Source organism: Phacochoerus africanus, chromosome 1 (genome assembly GCF_016906955.1).
Source record: "Phacochoerus africanus isolate WHEZ1 chromosome 1, ROS_Pafr_v1, whole genome shotgun sequence".
Classification (NCBI taxonomy): Eukaryota; Metazoa; Chordata; class Mammalia; order Artiodactyla; family Suidae; genus Phacochoerus; species Phacochoerus africanus.
The window spans coordinates 165831310-165851639 of NC_062544.1; positions in this window are offsets into that span (position 1 = coordinate 165831310).

The following is a 20330-nucleotide window of genomic DNA, read 5'->3' on the forward strand; positions in this document are numbered from 1 at the left end:
CCAAATTGTTTAGATACAGAATGACAGGAAAATCATCTATCAACCCAATTATGAGTGCTACAAACAGTACTTTTTGTTTTGACAAATAAACTGGAAAAGGAACAGACTGGATTTCTTGGCACAAAAACTAATTAATTTGCTCCACCCATAGGAACTAAATTAAAATTATAACACAAATTAAAGCAGCAATTAAGCTAACATATAATTATTCATTTTTGAAATAAATGAGGTTGAAAGAGATGGATATTGCTCTTGATGCTCCAGACCAAATTACTTAAATAGTTAAAAAAATCAATTAGATGCAGTTAATAAAGTTTGCGTAAAACTAGCATTTTTATTAAAAAAGAGAATGTTATATACCCTTCATTTCCAACTATGACAGAATGTGTGATAAACAGCTTACTAGAAAGTGCTCTCTGTGATGAATTTCATCAAATTTGGTTGACTCTCATTTCCCTAGGGCCTAGCAAAGTTTTGGTGACTGTGTTAGTGTTCAATAAAAATGTATTGAATTAGTGAACATTAGTGAACCTGGTAGAGCAAAGCAAATGACCAAATAAAACTTACTTTATATTTATCATTCTACCGTATAACACATTCATTAATAATCATAAGTTACTAATAGCCATAAGGCATGCATATGTGTGTGAGCGTGTGTGCACATAGGGAAGCACACACACACACACACACACACACACACACACACACACATATAAAATCAGTATAAGCATCTAGTAAGTTAATAAGTATATGCGATATGTGCAGGCATGACAAAGCTATCTCAGGAGTGAACTATTCTTACCTAGACAGGTAAAACATAAAATTTCAACAGATAATTTATCAGAACTGTGGTAGACAAAATGGTCTAGTCCTATAAAACACTTTACAAAAAATTGATTGGAGATGTTAACACATGAACCTCAGCGTAGTATCATTCACAAGAGTGACAGGTCAGCCTTAGAATAGTAGAAGACATGACATGATCAAAGAAAGCCTTACAGGCACCTGTTCAGACAATATGTAGATATCCTGTCTGGCAAACACAAGTATGTTTTGCCATAGTTTCACATTGTGAAGAAGAGCATAGAAATTATACAACATCTTTTTTTTTTTTGCTTGGTTTCCATTTTCACAAATAATTTTTTGGATAATTGAGTTCTTGGAAAGTTTTTCTGTAGGTAGATAAAGTCCTCTTCAGACCAATGTACCATTTTGGTCTTCATGCAATGTCCATTACAGTTATCTGTATATCATACTCATAAGTGATATATAGCATTCTATTAATTTTGGACAGAGATAAGATAGGGTTTCAGAGTATAAGTCTGAGAAATGGATCCTAGAAAAAGATCATTTTACCAAAATAAATATCCCATGGTGCAGAGAATCACTCAGACTTTCTAAATGACCACCCCTCCCCTACCTTTCACCTCCATTTCAAAGAACACTCTCTCTGCTTCTATGTATTTCTTTTTTCTTAATAGACTGTTTTATAGTGTTTGCTCACAGCAAAATTAAGAAAAAGGTACAGAGATTTCCTACTTACCCTTGCTGCCACATATGCATGGCCTCCCCTCTCTATCAACCACCCACACCGAAGTGGTGCATTTGTTATAATCAGTGAACCCACATTGACACATCATTATTATTCAAAGTTGATAGTTTACATTAGGGTTTACTCTTGGTATTATAAGTTCTTTGGTATTGAACTTATGTATAATGACATGCATATAGTGTCCCTACTGTAATGAATAGTTTCGCTGCCCTAAAAATCCTTTCATACCTCCCTTCCCCTTTCTTCTGGTAACTACTGATCCTTTTACTATCTGTATATTTTTGCGTTTTACAGAACATCATATAGTTGGAATCATACAGTGAGTAGCCCTATCAGACTGACTTCTTTCGTTTAATAATATGCAATTTAAGTTTCCTCAGTGTATTACTTCATAACTCATTTCTTTTAGAACTGAATAATTTTCTATTGTCCAGATATACCATAGTCTACTTATCCATTCATCTGCTGATATCTGATATCCACCAACTAAGGTTATCTTGGTTGCTTCCATGTTATGGCAATTATATATAAAGCTGCAATAAACATCTGTGTGTAGGTGTTTATGTAGACATCATTTAGAGCAAGTTCTGATAAATGATCTGTTGAAATTTTATGTTTTACTTGTCTAGGTAAGAATAGTTCACTCCTGAGATAGCTTTGCCAGTGCCTGCACATATTACATATACTTATTAACTTACTAGATGCTTATACTGATTTTATATACGTGTGTGTGTTTCCCTATGTGCACACACACTCACACACATATGCATGCCTTATGGCTATTAGTAACTTATAATTATTAATGAATGTGTTATATGGTAAAATGATAAAGTAAGTTTTATTTGGTCATTTGCTTTTCTCTACCAGGTTTAACTTGTTTGGGTAAATACCAAGGACTGCAATTACTGAATCATAGGATAAGAGTATGTTTAGATTTGCAAGAAACTGCCAAACTCTCCCAAAGTGGCTGTATGATTTTGCATTTCCAATAGAAAGGAATGAGAGTTCCTGTTGCTCCACTTCCTAGCCAGCACTTGGTTTTTGGCAGTTCTAATAGCTGTGTAGTGGTATCTCACTATTGTTTCAATTTGCATTTCCCTTATTACATATGATGTTAAGCATATTTTCATATGCTTATCTCCCATTTGTATGTCTTCTTTGGCAAGGTGTGTGTTTGGGTCTTTTGCCCATTTTTTAAAAATTGTGTTGTTCATTCTATTGTTAAGTTCTAAGAATTCTTCAAGTATTTTGGGATAAGAGTCCTTTATCAGATATATCTTTTGTGAATATTTTCTCCCAGTATCTGGCTTACTTTCTCATTCTCTTGACAGTTTCTTTTTCAGAGAAGAATTTTTAAATTTTAATGAAGTCCAGTTTATCAATTATTTATTTCATGCCTTGTGCCTTTGGTGTATCTTAAAAGCCATCGCCATACCCAAGGTCATCTAGATTTTTGTTTATGTTATTTTCTAGAGTGTTTATAGCTTTATATTTTACAGGTAGGTCTATGATCAGTTTTAAATTAATTTTTGTAAAGGATTTAAAAACATCCACAAAGGATGTAAAAAACATCCCCATCCACCAAAAATGACATCCTGACATCCACTTTTTTTTTTTATGTGGATGTCCAATTTTTCCAGCACCATTTGTTGAGACGACTCTTTTCTCCATTGTGTTGCCTTTGCAACTTTGTCAAAGACCAGCTGACTATACTTATGTGGGCATGTATTCCTTCTCAGTCTCTAGTTAAACATTTCCTTTACAAGTATACTGGAGGCTGTGACATACTATCCTAATACTTTTTCAGGATGGAAGGACTTATTCTTTTAGCTGCTTGGAAGTACAACTGGCAGATAGCCTTCAGCTATCTTTGAGGATATTCTTGGTTGAAGTGAGTGATTTGCACAGGGGTATGAATCCATCCTGAGGCAGCTCAAATCCAGTGAGTGATTAGCCCAGTGTGAATAATACAGCTGACCCCTCTGCCCAATCAGGATACTCTGAAGTACCTTATAGACTCAGTTTTCCCTTATCCTGTGGCTAATGCCTTTGTTGAGAATGCATTGAAGCCCAGCTTCTCTTGACTAATCATTCTTATTTCCCCACCCTTTCATGTATGTTAAGAAGAGCATGCCCTAATAAATTTCTTATGTGTTAATCTTTGTTTCAGAATTTGCTTCCCAGGAACCAAACCTGTGATAATTGACTAAATTATGGCCTAAGTCCTCACTGGGATCACACTGTATATGAAAAAAAAAAATTAAAGGGACAAAGTCTTTTGGTATTTGAGAGTGTGTTTATTATGTTTTCAGGCAATTAAAGATATTGGATGAATTAAATATGTGTCCTGGCTTGTGTTTCTCTTCTTTTCTTTTTTTAAATTATAGTCGTTTTACAATGTTCTGTCATCAGAGTGACCCAGGTATACATACATATACATTCCTTTTCTCACATTATCCTCCATTGTGTTCCATCACAAGTGATTTGATATAGTTCCCTGTGCTATACTCATTGCTTATCCATTCCAAATGCAATAGCTTGCATCTACCAACCCCAAACTCCCAGTCCATCCCACTCCCTTCTCCTCTTCCTTGGCAAACGCAAGTCTGTTCTCTATCTCCATGAGTTTGTTTCTTTTTCGTAGATAGTTTCACTTGTGCCATATGTTAGATTCTGCATATAAGTGATATCATATGGTATATTTCTTTCTCTTTCTGACTTGACTTTACTTAGTATGAGAGTCTGTAGGCCCATCCATGTTTTTGCAAATGGCATTATTTTGTCCTTTTTAATGGCTTAGTAATATTCCATTGTATGTATAGCACATGCTCTTAATCCATTCATCTGTCGATGGACATTAGGTTGTTTCTATGTTTTGGCTATTGTGAATAGTGCTGCTGCAGTGAACATAGAATTGCATGTATCTTTTTCAATGAAAGTTTTGTCTGGATAGATACCCAGGAGTGGGATTGCTGGATCATATAGTAGTTCTATATTCACTTTTCTGAGGTGTTTCCTCCATAGTCCACGAAAGAGGTTGCCCTGCCACCCATAGCCCTTGCAAGAGGCCCCTGTTGCCAAGGGCCTGCAGGTGTACATAGAAAGATATTCCTATGGTGATTAGCCCCTCCTCCTCTTGCCCTCCCCAACAATGGTGACTTGCTTCTCCTGTGGGCCTAAGCCTCCTCCCACTTCCACTTGGCTATGGTGTTCTGCTCCCCAGCTCATGGTGCACTGCTCTCTAGCACCTCAGACTGTCTCCACACAGCCAACCCTAGTTCTCTCCCTGGAACTAACCTCCAGAACCCAAGTCTCAGTGCCCAGCCCCCTCCCGAGCTTATCAGGCTGTGGTGTCCAGTGTGGCAGTACCAATGGTTTGTGTGGTTCTGTCTCTGCTTTGCCTTCCTCAGGCCAGCTGCTACACTTTTCTCTTTGAGTTCCCTCCATCTCGGCTGATCTCCCCATCAGTTAGGTGGCTTCCTAGGGTGCAGGTTCTTCGCTCTTTCACAGCTCCCTCTCAGGAGTGCTGGCCTCATCTGGATTCCTATTTTTTTTTTTCCTTTTTTTCTACCTAGTTATGTTGAGGGTTTCTTGCTCTTTTTGGAGGTTTAGGTCATCTGCCAGCATTCAGTAGATGTTCTGTGAAAATCATTCTACATGTAGATGGTTTTTAACTGATGTATTTGTGGGAGAAGGTGAGCACCAAATCTTACTCTTCTGCTGTCTTGATCCTGCCATCCTGGCTTGTATTTCTATGGTAACATTTTAAAAATTAATTTCTATTTTATTTATTTATTCCATCATTTCCAGATCTGTTTCCAAAAGATTTTGGTGTTTTTCAAAAGATTCCTGGTACTGAAACATATTTAGGAAAACAAAATTGGAGAAAATGCTTAGATAATTTCACACAAACCTGAAGTGCCTAATATAGCAGCTACTCCTCTTTCCTTCCCTAAAACTTGAGGAATTAAACAGTAATTTTCACAAATTAGTTTCACCGAATGAGATTCTTAAACGTCATATTATTAGTTTGACTTGGAGAAAGCAGACTCACTGTTTCATGTTTTAGTGATTTGTGATTTTTAATTGTCACACTATTTATTGTAACACATTGAAATAGATCTGCATAAACTTTAAATGCTATTTTAATTTTTTCCGTGGTCCTGATTATTCTATAATTTTGACAAATCACAAATATATTTTATTTTTTATTTGCTTTTTGCTTTTTAGGGCTGCCCCTGCTGCATATAGAGGTTCCCAGGCTAGGGGTCAAATTGGAGCTGTAGCTGCCAGCCTACACCTCAGCCACAGCAATGCAGGATCCGAACCACGTCTGCAACCTACACCACAGCTCATGGCAATGCCGGAGCTTAACTCAGTGATCAAGGCCAGGGATCGAACCTGCATCCTCATGGGTGCTAGTCAGATTCGTTAACCACTAAGCCATGATGGGAACTCCAATCACAAATATATTTTAAAAATTTGACAAATGATTGCCTACTTTCAGCAAATTCCTGTGCTCTCCTCTACAATACCACTTCCTTGAATTTCAACTGGGCTATATTTAGTTTTCTGATTTATCAGAAACTTTACATTTTATTTTTGGTGATTTTATTATAATTTATTTATTTATCCTATTTTTATCATTAAAAAAATCATCCAGCACTGTAATTAGGAAATCTTTCCCTTCATCAAAAATGTCATAAAAATTATATATTAATAATCAACTGACTAAAACAGCTCAGGTGTTTGCTATAGGTACATAGTAAAGCTTATTAATAATCATGCATTCAGGAGTTCCTGTCATGGCTCAGCTGTTAATGAAGCCGTCTAGTATCCATGAGAATGCGGGTTCAATCCTTGGCCTTGCTCAGTGGGTCAAGGATCTGGTGTTGCTGTGAGCTGTGGTGTAGGTCACAGATGCAGCTTAAATCTGGCATTCCTGTGGCTGTCACATAAGCCAGCAGCTGCAGCTCTGATTCAACCCCTAGCCTGGGAATCTCCATATGCCATGGGTGTGGCCCTAAAAAGACAAAAAAAAAATCATTCATTCATAATACAGGCTGTGGCCTTGAAAACAGCCTCCTCAGCTTTCCTACTCTGGGGAGCACAGTTCACTGATAGGTCTCACAGCCACCTGCTTTGGATCTATCTATTATGAATCACTCCAAGGCCATGCTTTCCTGGACTGCTCCTGGCAATGACTGTGCAGGTCTGTTTCCACTGGGCATGGAAGTCCTGTACCAGGAGGCTTTGACAAGTGGACTTCCTATAGGTCTAGCCAATGCTTTCCTATTACTGTGCACAGTCTGAGAGCCTTCATACCTAGTCCTCCTTTCCTCCTGCTCTTCTTTCACAAGTGTCAGACCTGCTTCAGGGTGTGAGAGCTCTATGCACCTACTCTTGCTTCTTTGATCCTACATCCATGCCATTACTGCTTATATTAGTGCCTTACTCAGTGAACAACACCCAGTCGTGGTAGATTAGGAAGCTACCTGGGAAATTACGTTTGGCTAAAAAGGCAAATGGAAATAGACTAAAGGAATAGGCAAAGTGATTTCATTTTTAAGGTTCAAAGTCTAAGGAAGTTCCTAAGCTATTGTGAAAACTAGGGTAATTATCTAGTGTTCTTGATGGGATTTGATTTTTCCACATTGATACATAGTGCCTCTTTACCTTTATCCTTGTTGTCCTTTATTTATAGTCCATACTAATGCTGAATGCTAATTCCTAGTCACTTATATATGTGATTAATCTCTTCTCTCAGATTTTGTCTTTTGTTCTCTCTTCTGAAGCCTGCACTGGGTATATACTCATGTTCTCACTTAACGGTTCAGCACAAAGATCCAATGTGTGTCATCACTATTATATCACACTACATATACTACATAGAATTTTAATACATGTCACAAATTTGAGGTACTTATTTTTTGAAAATTTGAATATGATATAAATTCGTAGGCACAGTTAGACCCTTTGCATAATTCAACTTTTAAATTCAAGTTTTCTATTATTTTTCGATCAAGTGTATGGATGATTTTAATTAGAGTGGTTCTTGAATTTACAAGGTAAAATCTTTAAAAAAATAAACTTTTACCATTTTTAAATTATCTATGTCAATCGGAATACAAAATAAATTATGCAAATAAATTGAATGTTGACATTTATATGAATTCATAAACCTCTACTTACAATTTTTGCTATGTTCATCAAAACAGTGCTTTAATTCTAGATTATAAATTTATGATAAAGGCTATAAATACAATTCCCCAAATAAATTTATAATTATGAAATAAATATAGCTTTTAGAGAATCTATAAATTAATATGTAGATGAAGCAATAAAGCTATTAAAAACTCTAATGAGTTAGTAGAACTGAGGGAATATACAGACTCCTGAAAATACTACATGGATGTTAAGGCTATTAATATAAATTTATCTCTAACAGAGCCTTGGATTCTCTATTTCTCTTTTTTAAACTATGTATAGCAAGTTCCTGCTGTGGTGCAGTGGGTTAAGGCTCTGACTGCAGCAGTTTGTAGTCACTGTGAAGGCACAGGTTCGATCCCCTGTCTGGTGCAGTGGGTTAAAGGATTCAGCATTACAGCAGATGTGGTGTAGGTCACAGCTGAGGTTCAGACTCAATTCCTGGCCTGGGAGTTTCTGTAAAAAGCCAAACAAAGCAAAAAAAAAAACCTGTTTTTAAAGCTTCTTGTTGTGTCACATGTATTTGTCAGAAATGTGTTAATGCAAATTATTTTAATCTCCATGAACTCTAAGATCAGAAAAAACATGGAGAGTTATTTGGATTAACTTTCATTATTTCTGTTACTGAACTAATTCTGAAACATCATGACCTATTCTACAAGGCCAAGGTGATTCAAAGGAATAGCATGGGTGCCTGGGGCAGAAGAAATTATACAGGAAGAAGCTGAAGACAAACATTTCTTATTTCAACATTTAAGAGACTCCATTTCCTTCTTTCTCCCTCATGCATCTTTTGGTAAGTTTTTTATTAGATTCAGGGTTCAGAGGAGCTATATCAGTAATTTAGCTCAGATACAATACAGGTTAAGTGGAATTTTGAGGGAAGCAACTACTAGACATAACTTGTAGTGCACCTTTGAGAAAACGTATTTAGAATCCCAGCTAACAGACCTGTAAATAAAATTTTATAACAAAACCTGTCTATAAACTAGGAGTTTTTCACCTAACTAAAATAAATACTTCTTTCCTTGGAAGCAAAAGATAACTCTTTTAAACATTTTTCTTATATTTCTGGAATGTTTCAAACTGTGCTATGAAGCATTATAGATCCCCTGAAGTACCATGAGACATTTCTTCTTTCAGGATAGTATCTTTAGTGTGGGTTGCTATTGTGGCAAAATAAGTATCTGAATGTACTGGCATTTAAAATTATAAGAGCAAGGCCATGAGTTTGATTTGTAGCTATGACTTAGCCATACTGTATACAGTGAAGTCTGTAGTTTACAGTCTTCTTTAAAATAATACATAAATGAGAAAGGAAGCACAATTTTTAATAGCTTCTTCAGATTTAATCTGATGACTTTGAAATAGCAAGTCAAAATGTGAACTTTCTTTTCATTTTATTTGTAAGTTAATTTTGCAGAGGAAAAGAATATCCCATTTCAGTCTTTGTTTTTGAGATATATTATCTCATATTTAGGCAGCTCTGTGGACTCTTTCATGTCAAGGGTGTGTTTAAATAAATCTCAGCTCATGAAAGATTGATCTTAAAGAATTAGAAAACATCTCTACTGTGAGCAATTAGATCTGTTTTTATTGTTGAGTTCTGGTTCAATAGGCATGAAATTCTAGGGAATAGATTATGAGTTATAGTACTCCTGGGTCCTTACTCCACTGGCAAGTTATGATGTTTCCAAAATGAAACTCCAGCTTCATATTCAAATTCTCCTTTGTTCAATGATCCTTGTAATGCATTTTGATGTTTCAATCTCTCAAGTGTTGGTTGAGTCCAGGTTTAAAGAATACTATCAAAGTTGCCATAGATATTCAAAGAAAAAGATATCCAGTGCAATACATTGGTGAAAGAAAGATGAATAGATTGACGCACAAGTGGATACATTTTACATAGATAATCCACTTGCCAATTTTAACCAATATTGAGTGTAAAGAATACACTTTCCTGTCCACTGAGGTTGTACATAGCTATGTGATTATTTCCGGCCAGTGATGTGTGAGTAGAAGAAATGGGTGTTACTTTTGGACTAGGTATTTCATTTTACAAGGTCAGTTTACAGGTGCTTTCTTCTCAAAGCACAGCAATTATGAAGCATGTGCCAGAATGAAGACTCCAAACACCTCATTCTGTATTTTAAAGCACTGAGCCAAATCCTCCACAGTGAACCCACACTAGACATGCAGGATCAAGAAGAAATAACCCCCTTCCTTTTTTAAAGCTACTGAGCCCAAATCTTATAGCAAAACTTAGCCTATCCTGGCCAATATAAATAGAAAGATGGAAATGGATATCTACTTAACTATGGGATAGTTATTATGTAAGGAATATAAGAAAATATTTCTTCTTTCCTAAAGAAACTCCTTCAAATTTTGTCTCACCAGTATTTTACACAAATCTGAAAAATCACGTAACTTTTTCATAAACAATCTTTAGGTCACTTTGGTAGGCATTTGTGTATTTATGTGCATTAATATCTGCTTACTGAAATACCAATATTTAGGCTAGGTTCAGAAAAAAAAAATTAACCCAAGCTCTTTATTTTACAAAGATAACTGAAGTGAAGAGATTTGCCCAAGGTTACCTAGAATAATAAAGGTATAAAAACCTACCTTTTTAGAAAACTAGGTCACAGTTCCATCACTTACAGTATATTGTCTTCCTATCATCATCTAGCCTTTGATTCATAGAGCAGCCTGGGAACCTTGTGCAGGAAAGGACATATTGGGAGGTAAGAATTTCTAAAGAACAAATTTGGAGATAGAGGAGAGAGTTATAGGAAAGGGAAATGGTAGAAAAATCTCTATATCTTAACACTTTTGGAGCAAATGCCTACATTTTCTTTTTCCATGAAAGTCACACCGCTATGGTTCCAAAGGGACTCAGTGACTATGGAGTCCTCCAGGCTGACATTTCACATGAGTCTCTACCTGTTTTTCAATCATTTCAATAGCTCTTATAAGTAAATCACATATCAAGCTTCTAAGTAGATTAATGTACATTTCAGGATCTGTTCTATGAATCTTCAGGCAAAATTCTGTTTTCCCTTTGACAGTTTTTTGGATTTGTTTGTCTAGCCTTTATTTGTTTCCTGCCCAACATGTTTGACGTATAAGCAGATTTTTTTGTAACTGTTTTAGAAGAAAAGATAGCCTGATTCTTTCAGAACATCCTCAAGATAATGACCTGGAACTAAATTAACATTTCTAAAAGTCACTTAGATTTTTAGATAGAATTCAGTATAAATGTACCCAGTTAGATTTTATTACCACTTATCAGGATCAGGCTACACATGGTATAGTTCTCTGCACTTTGTTTATCTCTGTTTTAATAGGCATTTCATTGACATTTTGATAGACTCCTCCAGTGCTTGAGGTTATTAAATTCTGTGCTTCAAGTTATTAAAGTCAAAGCAATGCAATTAAAAGCACTCCTTTGATCATTCATATTCACTTATTTTTAGCTTTGAATATTACAGTGGAAACATTTTAAAAGCCAAATGTTTTAGATGATTTTGAGGAGATATTCCTAAATAATAATAATAAGCCTACAATTATTCCTTTAAAACTGCTGTTTGGACATTTTGAAATGCAATTGTCATTGATTGTCACCAAATTTATACAAGCATATGTTGAGCTTCCATTTTTCAAATTTGCCTTTCTTCTTTCTTGAAAAGAAGGGAAAATATGTGAAAATTTACTGGGTTTGAGTCAAAATTTTTATATGTTTGCAAATCTGCAAGGACTTCAACTCCCAATAAAGTTTATTTCGCCTTTAACTTAATTTATATTATTTTGTGGAGATAATAGTTTATTTGTCTCTAATGATGAAACAGTGAGCTGACTAAAGTTCACAATATTAATTAGTAAGTTCATTGTATTAATGGCGATGATCCTAAAACTTTTATAAAAATTCTGCACTTTTTCAAATTTTGTATTACAAATTATTTATATATTATGTATGTGTGTGTGTTTTGTGCTTAAATCTTACAGCAAATTAAGAGGTGGGTAGGATTATTTCCTCTCTACAAGTGAGGATACATGCTTAAATTGGCTAAAATCACTTCACTAATGCATAGCAGAACCACAATTCAAATCTAGCACAATCTCACTGGAAAATTATGCTAAGCTACTTTACTAACTTGCCTTGTAAAAGATTACTTTAAAAATTGTATTTAAACATTTATGGTGATAATTGCTGATATTGCTAGAGCTTTTATTTTGTGCCAGGCACTGCTGTCACTGACTCAAAAGTATTAACTCATTACTTCTCACAGCATCCCTGTGTTATTTTATAGGCAGTGAATGGTATAGGGAGGTGTTATAATTTGATCGGTTAATATAGGTACTAACTGATGGAGCCAGGTTTCAAACTGGTGCCAGAGTCCAGGCATGCTTACTCTGACTCTCAGTTCCAACAATATCATCTTATAGAGGAAAACATTTCTATGAACTGTGGGTGAGAGCTCCCTTCTAGAATGAGAATGTGCTGCATGGATTTTCTGTCTGTTCACACTCATCTTTTTATTTCTTTTTCAGCCTTTGATCCCAATCTTCTCAGATCCTATGTTTCATCTTGTCTGTTAATTCTTCTAAATATAGTATTGATCTGAAATCCTGTTTTAAAAATAAAAATTTTGAGGCTACATGTCTCTTCAGTGAGTTAGGGTGTAATGAATGTATGGAAATTTTTGACAAGTATGCAGGAAGGTGGAATTGTTTAGTTGTCATATTTACTGTAACAGATACAAATATAAATCCTTATCTAAATGTAAACAGAAATGCTTTCAATAGATCTAGTTCATATATTTATTGTTGATGGTGTTAGTCTAGCTCTATCTTGGCACCTCAGTCCTAAATTGAAGGCTTCTGCTTGATCTTAAATGTATAGCAGTTTGTTTCACAGTTCCTATTAGAGTCTGCCTGAGCATCTACCTCAAAAAGTTAGGAATAGAACCCTGTGCTCTTTTTGACAATTCCATAGTCTCTAACTTGAATATAGTTGCCCTTCTCTAGGATGATGATTTCCCACCATGAGTATGATTTACCTGAATAATCCTGGATTCTTTACTCTGTGTGTTACCATTCCCAAATAGCATCCCTGGGTTTCCAGACTGCATTTCCTCCAGCAGCTCTGATTCTGGTATCAATTTCATTGTTACTTCATGTGCTACTCACATGACATTGTTTACAGAACTTTCGTCAGTGTTGGCACACGTTTTCAGACATCACTCACTTGTTAACGTCTGTTTTGAAATGTAGCACTCAGAGCTAAAGGAACTATCAGTGCAGAGCCCAGTGATAATTTCTCATTCCCTCATTGAACTTTACAGGAGGCTTCTGTTACTATAGCCAAAAGTGGCATGAGGCTTTGTAGCAGCCGTATCATTTATGGCTCATAATGAATTTGCACTTAAAATTCATGCAAGATTTGCTGTAAAGACAAAAGTCCTCCCTTATGCACTTAACATCTAGATGCATATTAACACCTTTACACCTATTAAATATTAACAAATAATCACTTTCGAATGTTTTGATGTGATACAATTTAAAAAAAAAATTAGGTTCTGTCAGTCACCTAGCCACTGTCTCTCCTATATTTGTGTCCTCTACAAATATGTTGAAATTATTTTTTGTTGAAATGGACAGGGTCAAATCAAGGTTCTTTGCCATTCCCCAGGACATCTCCATCCTGCCTGACATTGTACCATTGGTACCAACTATACTAATCAGCTATCTTTAAACGCTAGTTATCAACTACACCACTAGTTGCTAATGATGCCATTGATACAAGTGAGCAAGTGGTTACTCTTTGCAAAAGGCACCCATTTGTGATGTTCCCTTAGCTTATTTATTTTAAGAGGTGGGTTGATTTTTTTTGTCAGGTACACATGATTCTCAATCTCATCAAGTTTCAAAACTAGAAATCAATGCAACCTCTCTCCTGGTTGACAAGTGAAATCATAGGTCATATGTATAACCTCATCTTTAACTAAAAATGGGAACACAATGTTCTGGGACTTTTTAAAGAATGTAACCTTGAGATCGATGATAAATATACTTATCCAAATTCTAAGTGAATGTGAATTAGTCTCTGTAGAATATATCCTAAACATTATACAATTCTTCCTGTTACTTAGGTAATAAACACTTGGAGTGTGAACACATACATGCAAATTAATAAAACCTCTATATTGTATGCAAATTTATGTGAATATTCATTTTGAGCAGAGTAACCATACCTCTAATAAGATTTTCAAAATCATATATGTATCAAGTGGCCTAAAGAAGCTTTATAAGGCTCTTTATAAAATAGTTGTGAAATAGTTCCCTGAATTTATTAGACCTTTTGTCTTTTTGCCAAATGAAACCATTAATTTGTTATCTCATAGGATTTATAATCCTAAATGAGCATTGAAGTAATTCTCACTGCTGTCACGTAGGATATTACATGAAATAGCTTGATGAAATTCATCATTCTAATATAGGGTTGATGATAGGACCATGTTTTCCTACCTATATTATTTTTATGAGATATAATAAAATAAATAGTGGATAAGTATCAGAACTTGATTTACTGTGCTTCTCCTGGGGACATGGGCTACTTGTTAGTTTCTCTTTGTAAGCTTTCCATATTTTTTTTCTCTTTTTGTCTTTTTTGTTGTTGTTGTTGTTGTTGTTGTTGTTGCTATTTCTTGGGCCGCTCCCGCGGCATATGGAGGTTCCCAGGCTAGGGGTCGAATCAGAGCTGTAGCCACCAGCCTACGCCAGAGCCACAGCAACGCGGGATCCGAGCCGCGTCTGCAACCTACACCACAGCTCACGGCAACGCCGGATCGTTAACCCACTGAGCAAGGGCAGGGACCGAACCCGCAACCTCATGGTTCCTAGTCGGATTCGTTAACCACTGTGCCACAACAGGAACTCCTCCATATTTTTTTTGATATTTTTCCCTGCCTCTTCCTTGAATTTGCTGTTAGAAATCATAAATTCTAATTTTACCTGTAGGAAATGTCCAGAAGGCATAGATTTTCTTCATCTAATATTTCTTCTTATCTTTTTTTATACTTAACCTCTTCCTTACTTCAGGTGCTTATTCATATTTTATTTGTGTTGCATTAAATTATTTATGGTACAAAGCAGATTAGAAATAAATAATTGAGTAATTAGACCAGGAAATAAATAAATGAACAAAGTGCCTATCATATAAATCACTTACACAAAGTATGAATCATGACATTTATTTGTCTGAATCAGTGATATTCAGTGACATTTTCAGTGATGAGGGAGATATTCTATAAATGGATTGTCTAATATGGTATCCACTAGCCACAAACAACTATAAAGTACCTGAAATGTTGCTATAGCAAGTAAAAGGCTAAATTTAAAATTTAGTAATTTTAGAATTTTATTTAAATAGCCACATGTGGCCCGAGGCTACCACATCGTACAGCAGGGAAGATCACAACACTGTTCATTTTACAGGAATCTACAAATCAAGGAAGCTCATTTTTTGTAACTTAAGAACAAATTTCTAAAAAACCAACAGTTAATCAGTTTATTATTCTTCTTCAAAATAGCACGCCTCAGAATTACTGCATTTGTGCAGAATGTGTCAGTAAAAATGGGAAGTGTTTGTCGACTCACCTTTCTAGCAATGCTGTGTGTTCCTTCTTGGGCAATTTGGCGGAATAATTTCTTATTTTATTTTATGTTTTGTTTTATTTGTTTTGTTTTAATCATGAGAGGAATATCATTCTTTACCAGGGGTTGGTGAGGTACCCCTGCTGGGTGAAATAGAAGCTAAGTTCTTCCTGTTAGTAAAGATACTGAAGCCTGGGGGTTGCCACAGGAGCTAAGCATTCACAAGTACTTTTACCATATTTGGGGGTTCTTTGGCTGGAGTGCCCTCATAGCCAGCCTAGTGGCCCTGCAACTAGAGTGTGCATCACAGTCACCAGGAAGGGTTTTTGAAAAACAGATTTCTGGACCATATCCATAGAGTTCAGGTTTAGTAGGCCTGACCTAGGGCCCAAATATTTACATTTTAAACAAGTTTCCAGGGGAGGCTGATGCCCTTGGTCCAGGAAGCGAACTCTGAGCACCTAGAGACTGCTTATAGATTTCACCTCTGGGGTATCTAGACGCTGCTTACCAATGCGGTAAAACTTTTTGAGTACAAGGAGAAAAGCATTGAAGAGACAGTTACTGGCCTAGGAATTAGGATACCTGTATTCTGTCAAAGTATTTGTTCTGGGGTTTATATATTTGTGCTGGGAGGTGTCACAGTATATTAGTAAGTTTTGCTTGATTGTGAGTATGTTACATATAATTCATAACTAATAGCAATTGAATCACAAAGCTTGTGGATGATTTGCTTATATGTATTATTATTTATTTATTTATTTGTTTATTTATTTATTTTAGGGCTGCACCACAACATATGGAAGTTCCCAGACTAGGGGTCGAATCTTAGCTGTAGCTGCTGGCCTATACCACAGCCACAGCAACACCAGATCCAAGCCACATCTGCGACCTACACCACAGCTCATGGCAATGCGAGATCATTAACCCACTGACCAAGGCCAGGGATCAAACCTGAGTCCTCTTGAATACTAGTCAGATTTTTTCCGAGTGATGACAGGAACTCTTATAATATATTGAGAATGTTGATTCAATGATATAATAATTTCAAGGAAATAATGACAATAATATGAACATGCATGATCATATTTAATTCATACAACAGGACTTTTGTAAATGTATTTCTAGTACTCATAGTTTGCCTGTGAAACAAAGAAAGCTTGAAAAACCAATCATTTGCCCATGAGCAATAGCAGGGGCTCTGATTCAAGTTTCATAGCTCACTTTCAGCTACTAAGAATGGATAAAGGTGAGCTTATCAAAATCTATATACAATCAGGAGTTCCCATTATGGTTCAGCAGTAATGAACCTGAATGGTATCCATGAGGATAGGGGTTCAATCCCTGGCCTTGCTCAGTGGGTTAAGGATCTGGCGTTGCTATGAGCTGTGGTGTAGGTCACAGACCTGGCTTGGATCCTGCGTTGCTATGGCTGTGGCATAGGCCAGCAGCTGCATCTCTGACTTGACCCTTAGCTTGAGAACTTCCATATGCCACCAGTGCATATGGTAAAGACCCCCCCCCAAAAAAAAGATCTATATGTAATCTGAAAAATTATTCTTTTCTTAATGGCTAGAAACATAACAATTAAATGCAAAGTTGTTTGCGGGGACATTAAGTGTCTATGTTGATATAGAATCAAAATGTTTTAAATATTTCCTGAACCAGTCAGCATCCCTTTGATGTAGAAAAATACCTTGTTAAATAGTTTGTCAATATCTTGTTAACTTTTCAATATAGTTAATCTGATCTTTGAGTAAAAATCATTTAGTATGGAGAGGAAATAAGAAAATCTAGTTTTCCAGTTGTTATGTGTAAAAACTCTTGCTCTTTAGGGAATTAAAGGAATGTATAATGTGCTTACGTGCTAATGCTTTGCATAAAAAACATTATAAATATGTCTTAATTCCAATTTTAATGACTCTAACATGGAGACAATCTCTAAAACGGATATTTTTAAAATTATAGGTTTTAGGAGTTCCCATCATGGTGCAGAGGAAATGAATCCAACTAGGAACCATGAGGTTGTGGGTTCGATCACTGGCCTTGCTCAGTGGGTTAAGGATCTGGCATTTCCGTGAGCTGTGGTATAGGTTATAGACATGGCTCAGATCTGGCATTGCTGTGGCTGCGGCACAGGCTGGCAGCTACGGCTCCTGTTGGATCCCTAGCCTGAGAAATTCCATATGCCGTGGATACGGCCCTAAAAAGACCAAAAAAAAAAAAAAAAGATAGATTTAAAAAATTTTATTTTATCTGACTTAAAAATAATCTTTTTGAATAAATCCGTGGAATTTTGGTACAATAGTTTTTATAACATGTGAGTTTTTGTCTAGTTTTATCCTGTTTCTTGGTATTGTGTTATTTATAACAAAATACAAGACATTTTTCTCATGCATAAATCTTAAGATAATCTCATTAAAAGTGAGTTTTTATCTTTCTTTAAACAAAGTGTTATTCCATTATTTTCTAGGTAAGTTTAGGAAAGAAAGTGGGAAAAATGCAAGTGTCTAATAATTCAAATTTATCCCTTGTGATCTTTCTTCATGGCGAAGTATATTACATAACAAGTGTTTGAAAATAATTTCCTGTAGGTATGTATATCCTTAGAAAGTAATTGAAGCATTGCTTATAATATCATAAAACTGGAAACTTCAAAATGCCTAAAATAGGGAACCACTGGGAGTTGTTAAATCAATGGTGAGAATTTATAAAGTCATCAGGACTCTTGAAGTAAATTTCATTGTATAAATGACATGTAAAATTGCATTGCGGAATATATGATATGACCTTTTCTGTAAGAATATAAAATGTTCTGTAGGATGGGTAGGCAGATAAATAATTTCTAAAGTGAAAGGCAAAAAGTAAAATGAGTGCTAGCCTCCTAAGAAGAGAAGTTGGATGTGTTGGGGGAAAAAATTTCCTGCAGTTTACACTTTTGTGAAGTTTTGTCTTACTTCACAATAACTCTGCAAGGAATATCCTTGTCCATAAATTTTGGTAACAAATCAGAATTTTCCTTAGGATAAATTTCTAGGATTATAATTCTAGGATATAAACTATACTGAGTAAAACATCCCTTAAGCAGTGCTATATAAGTTAAGCTGCCACCAGCAAATATCTGATAGAGAATTTGTCTGTATCCAAAGAAATGTTAAGGTTCATCCTTTCCTATGTGATGGAAGAAAAAAAACTCATAAATACTAATTAGTGAAAATTATGGTGGTTGAACATTTTTTCACATATTTGAGTAATTTTCACTTTCAATTGTTTATACTCCTTATCAATTAGTAGCTAATTGAAATTGAATTATGCTCTAAAAAGCAATAAATATGCTTTGTTATATTTGATATATGGAAATATGTAAACCTTGTGTAATGTAATCAAAATATCTAAAATTAGGATAACTCGGAGGGATATTAAACATAATTTATACCACATTCCTTGTTTTAAAATTAAATAACTCACGTCAGAGAGGTGAAGTGACAGCTCCTATATTATAGATGTTGCAAAATACGAAATTATCTTTGGAGTTTAGTATTAGGATCCATTGTCTTTCCCCATTATCAAGCCCAGAATAGCCATATTATCATAAAATTTTAATCCCTAGGTAAGTAGATGATAGTGAGGTTGTATCATGCATATGTCACCTTTTATTTTATTTTTGGTACTACGAATGATTATATATATCTTGGACATTGTGCAGGTATTACAAAGTGGCGTTTATTCTCCAATAAATGCTGACCTTTCCTTTTTCCTTTTCTTTCTTTCTTTTTTTTTTAAATTAGTAGCTGAACTAGAAAATATAAGCTTCAAATATTTGTTTCTTTCTTTTTTTTTTTTTGTCTTTTTGCCTTTTCTAGGACCGCTCCTGCAGCATATGGAGGTTCCCAGGCTGGGGATCTATTAGGAGCTGTAGCCTCTGGCCTACACCACAGCCACAGCAATGCCAGAACCGAGCAGTGTCTGTGACCTACACCACAGCTTACGGCAACGCCGGATCCTTAACCCACTGAGCAAGACCAGGGATCAAACCTGCAACCTCATGATTCCTAGTCGGATTCGTTAACTACTGAGCCATGATGGAAACTCCTTTATGTTTCTTTTTTGATCCCCTATATAGAATAGGTTCACATTAATTACCTGGTAGTAACCAACTGTATGGATTACATTGAGAAAGCAGGGCTGAAAATATTCTTTACTTATTTTGAGAGACAATAAGAATACCTAAGTGAATCCAGAGTTTAGTTTGTGAATTTGCATGAACAAAATGATATTATGTTATAAAAGAATCTAAATTCATCTTGAATTACTGACAAATTTTGATCTTTCATACCAATAAGAAAAGTCAAGAATATGAAAGGAGAAAAAAACTTTATAAACCTGAAACATTTTATATTATTTTAATGTGAAATAGTTTCAAGTAAATTGGATGCATTTGAACTCAGTTATTGACATTTAGTAGAGAGAAAGAATAAATATGAACAAACTAACTTAAGCATTTATGAAGCATTTTATATCAATGAAGAGACAAAATTGGGCTTTCATCAGCTGTAAGATAACAGAAAGGTTGAATTTCTTACTTGGGATCTCACAATAGCACAGTGAAGGCACAATTGGAACCCAGAAGCCTGAGTCATACTCTTAAATTAGTGCAGTGGGTTTTGCCTTGTTAATTCAATATTTGCTGTTTTTTCCCCACATAAAAGCAATAGTTCCCTGTTCATATGCATGTGAATAAATAGAGAAAAAATGATTAAAATTTACTATTAGTAGAAATCATCACAGCAAAAATGCAGAATTTTGACAAATCACTGTGCTATGAGGCAGATAAAATGGTTCCCAATTTATAGATGAAGAACAGGAAATTTCTAGAGGTTGTGACTTTCTCTGTCTCAAGCATCTGGTAAAAACT